This window comes from Arachis ipaensis, chromosome B04 (genome assembly GCF_000816755.2).
Source record: "Arachis ipaensis cultivar K30076 chromosome B04, Araip1.1, whole genome shotgun sequence".
Lineage (NCBI taxonomy): Eukaryota > Viridiplantae > Streptophyta > Magnoliopsida > Fabales > Fabaceae > Arachis > Arachis ipaensis.
The window spans coordinates 80,460,003-80,464,583 of NC_029788.2; positions in this window are offsets into that span (position 1 = coordinate 80,460,003).

Here is a 4,581-nt window from a genome sequence, read left to right on the forward strand (position 1 = left end):
TATTTTTACTTAATTTATTTTAATTTTAGTTATAAATTCACTTATTTTTTATAATTATATAATATCTATTAATATTATTTTTCAATAAATACTTGTAGTATATAATAGTATAATAGATATAAACTAATTAATAAATTATTAAAATTCGAAAATAATAGTTATTTTAATATAAAAACAAAATAAAAATAGAGTAAAAAGAGTAAAATTAACAAAATACTTATTGTTCATGTTTCATATTATTTTAGAATAGCTAGATATTTTTAAAATATTAGTTAAAATATGTATTTTAAATTTTTTACTATGTTTTGATTTTTATTTACATAGGACCGGGTCAATCAGTTCAACCAGTGACCCACCGGTTGAACCAATGATCCAGTGACCCAGTGACTTGACCGGTTCGATCACCGGTTCGGTTCTGACAACTATGATTTTAAGTACTCTTTTAGAATTTTGAAATTTGAATTATCGATGCTTGTAATGAAAATAAATCTGCTATGTTTCTACTGATCTCAATCAAGTTATCGTGAAAACAGGACAAAATGGATCATAGCAAAACGTATGGAGGGTTGAAGAAGAGGATAGAGGGTTGATTTTTTGGAAGAGAAGGATATCTCAAAGGGTTTGGATGCTGCTTTTTGGAGCCTTTTTGGGAGGTGATTCGCTAAAAAAACCTTCAGAGTAGGCATATTGGACAATGCATTAAGGGCTACTTAGGAGAGGCATGTGAGTTTTTGGGTGGCTGACTTAGGGGATAATCAATTCTAATTTTTCTTTCATCATGACGTGAAGGCTATAAGTGCTAAGAAGGTCTCTCCATGGCTCTTCAAAGACTATGTTTTTCAAGTCAAAAAATGGTCTGAAGCGGAGAAAGAGGAAGAAAACAAGATCATAACCTTTTCAATTTGGATTGAATTTTGAGGGATTCCTGAATGATTCAAAACATTGGATGTTGGAAGGAAAATAAAAGAAAGGCTGAGGCGCATTAGTGACATCGGATTCTTTGATGTTTGAGGTAAAAAAATCAAAATTGTAAAAGCTCGAGTAGAGATTGACGGGGATACAAGGATCAAGGATAGTTTGTGTACTGCTGGGCCTAATTGAATATATATGGAAATAGGTCTCTGATACAAGAGATTTGGTACAATTTTCACAAATTGTGTTCTAATTGGCCATGATTCAAAGCATTGCAACAAGGTAATTGAGGATACGATCTATGTCAAGGAAGACTTAATTGGTGAATGGGTGAAGGCGAATCAGGTTAGAAAATGGGTGACTAAGGACGAAGATTGTAATTCTTCTGCTCGGGGATGTGTAGAACCACAAACATCTCAACCTCATCGAAAGCCAACTCCCATTTGGTTGCTCAATAGCTTCATTAGACTGAGTATGAATGATTCAAGACACAAAGAAAGTAATAAGGCTAGTCATAAAAAACAAAAAAGTAGCAAGAAGAATAGTGACATCCAAATAAGGCATGAAAATCCATGGAGCAAGGAGATTTCCAAATGGTGTTATGTGAAATCCCGGTTCAGATAAATCGAAAGCAATCGGAGATTACAACTACTGAATCTATTTCAGGAGGAAATCGAGAGTTTTGGTTGAAGCAAATGGCAAGGAAGCAGGTTAGTTGGTAAAAAGAAAATGGCCAATGGAAAAGAAAATGAAATCTATCAAAAAAAACTTTGATTAGAGGAAGCGCAGATGCAAATTAAGAGGGTAGAGTGTCAGCCATCAAATTGTAAATTAAGATGCTTACACAGAATTGACAGGGTTTGGAGATGCCCTTCACAATCCATAACTTAAAAAGGATTAAACAATATAACTCCCCCGAAGTTGGTTTTCTTTTTGAGACTAAAAATCAATATCAAATGGTCAAAGAAAAATTGAGATAATGTGAATTTTCAAATTAGTATTTAGTTGATCCAATAGACTTAGATGGTGGACTTGCTTTGGAATCAAAGGAAGGTATTGAAAATAATATTATACAATATTTAGAATTTTATATTGTTGCCTTAATCAAATAATCTTCTCATAATGAAAGTTGGAAGCTTTGTAGGTATGTATTTAAATTGTAATGATAGCATCTGATCACTGCAATTTGAAGAACTATCTGCTATCCTTAGTCACTTCGGTAAAAAGGTCTTAATTTTAGGAGATTTTAATACTATCACTAATCAAATTGAGAAGATGAATGGTGGTATTAAATTCCAACTTTCATGAGGATTTTTGACAATTTTATAGGAGACAACAGGATGCTTAACCTTGGTATGGTAGAGAGATTTTTTAGCTAGAATAATAAGAGGATAGCAGAGGATTTAATGATAGAGAGGTTGGATAGAGTATTGAGTAATGAAGAGTGGTTTCAATCATTTTCCCATGAAACCATGTTTTGGCTAGCCAAAATTGGTTTTGATCATGAGCAACTCATTCTTGATTTCAATCCTCACAAGAGATGATTTAAGTTCCAGGAACGGTAGTGTGGGAATGACTATGTATAAATTGGCCTAGAAGATTAAAGAATACATGCACAAATTAGTCCATCCACAGCAAATTAGCAGGGCTAACTTAAAAAGGATGATAGTTGATATTGAAAATAGATTTGAAGAATTGAGGGAGGTAGGCAACACGAGTGGAAAAGAAATTACTGAATTTGAAAGAATGTTGGAAGGAAAAGTTCAGACTTAAATGGCTGAGAGAAAGAGATAATAATACTAATTTTTCCACCGGAAGTGCCAAACCCGGCGGAACAAAATTTGGCTACTTGTTGGTAATAATGGAGATGTTATAACTACCAATTCGGGTATAGCATCATTAATAGAGGATTATTTTTAAGATATATTTTCTTCTTTTGACTACACAGATCATGCACCTTTCTTTATGAACTTTGATCGTAAGATTACAACTTTTATGAACTGTAGACTTCGAAAACTAGTTTTAATGGAAGAAGTTAAGAGAGCCACTTTTAGTATCCATGCTTAGAATGCACTACAGGAAGATGGTATGACTGCAAAATTCTTCTAGTTTTATTAGAATATAGTTGGAAGATATGTCTTTTGGGTTGTAAAAAGTTTATTTATTGGAGGAAGCTAAGAATCGTAAGAGTTTCAACCATACATACATCTATCTCATTCCTAAAGTTCTCGACGCTAACAATATGACTCAGGTTATACCTATCAATTTATATACAATCTTTTATAAAATTATATCAAAAGTCATTGTCCATAGACTTCAACGCTATATGATTAAATTGATTAGTCCTAGTCAGAGTTGTTTTCTTAAAGGGTAACTTATTTCAGATAATATTTTAATTGCTCATGAAAGTATGCATTAACTAAAACCAAAATGACATGTCTTGAAAATGAAATGACACTGAAATTAGATATAATAAGGTGTATAACAGCGTAGAGTAGCAGTTTCTTTCATTTATTTTGGAGAAAATTGGTTGAGGCAAAGTAGATAGATTGGATCCGTAAATTAGTCGCTTTAGCCTCTTCCGTTGTTGTAGAAGGTCAATTCTATGGTTTTCTTAAACCAACTAGAGGCTTCTGACAAGGAGATCCTTTATCCCCATATCTTTTTCTCTTTTAATTTGTGCAAAAGGCCTCGTCTTGCTACACGAAGTGGAACAACACTAGCTAATTCAAGGGATCTAGGTGAATATAAAGTTACTTGTTATAAATCACTTACTCTTTGTTGGTGACTATATACTACAAAACCTCAGAGAAAAGCTATGAGAAGATTCTTCTCCTTTTCGAGAACTATGAAAGTTTCAATGGACAGAAAGTAAATTTAAGTAAATCAGCAGTATTCTTCAATAATAATACCCCTAATCCTATCCGCGTCTAATTAGTAGGAAAATTAAATATTGATAATATCAGGGATCGGAATAAGTATTTGGGACAGGAGGGGTCAGAGATGTGAATGTCCTGGATTAGTTGGGATACAATAAAATGGAAAGGGGCTAGAATTTAAGGACTTGAGAGCTCAATCTAATTAAGCAAACAATATGGTGACTAACTACTCAAACTAATTGCCTACTCGGCGGAATCTTAAAAGGAAAATACTTTAAATATGGCAATACTTATAGTGCTGAAGCTCGAAATTTACCTTTGTAGGGCGAAAGTAGCTTGTTGGAAGGTTGTCATGTTGTTGAGAAAGGTTTGAATTGGAAGAATGGTGATGCCAGTAAGGTTAAAATCTTTAGTGAACATGGTTACTTTCGCTTTATCCATTTTGATTAATCTTGAACACACCTAGTCAGCCTCTTGATTTCCTTGTCCTATGGGTAAGAGCCCTGATGAATGCTGAAAAAAAAGTGGAATTAGCCCTTTGATTGAAGAGATCTTCACTCTTGAAACGAATAGCAAAATACTTTTAATTAAACCAAGGGATGATGAAGATAAATTGCAATGGACATCAACAAGTCCAGAAGTTATGATGTTGCCTCTGGATATAATATAGCATATCTCTTCTTCCATGCCTCCATCAAACACTACCCACACATTATGTAGTAGAAAATCCTCTGGAATCAGATTTGGAAAATGGCTATACCTTCCAAAATAAAAATCCTTCTCTGAAAAG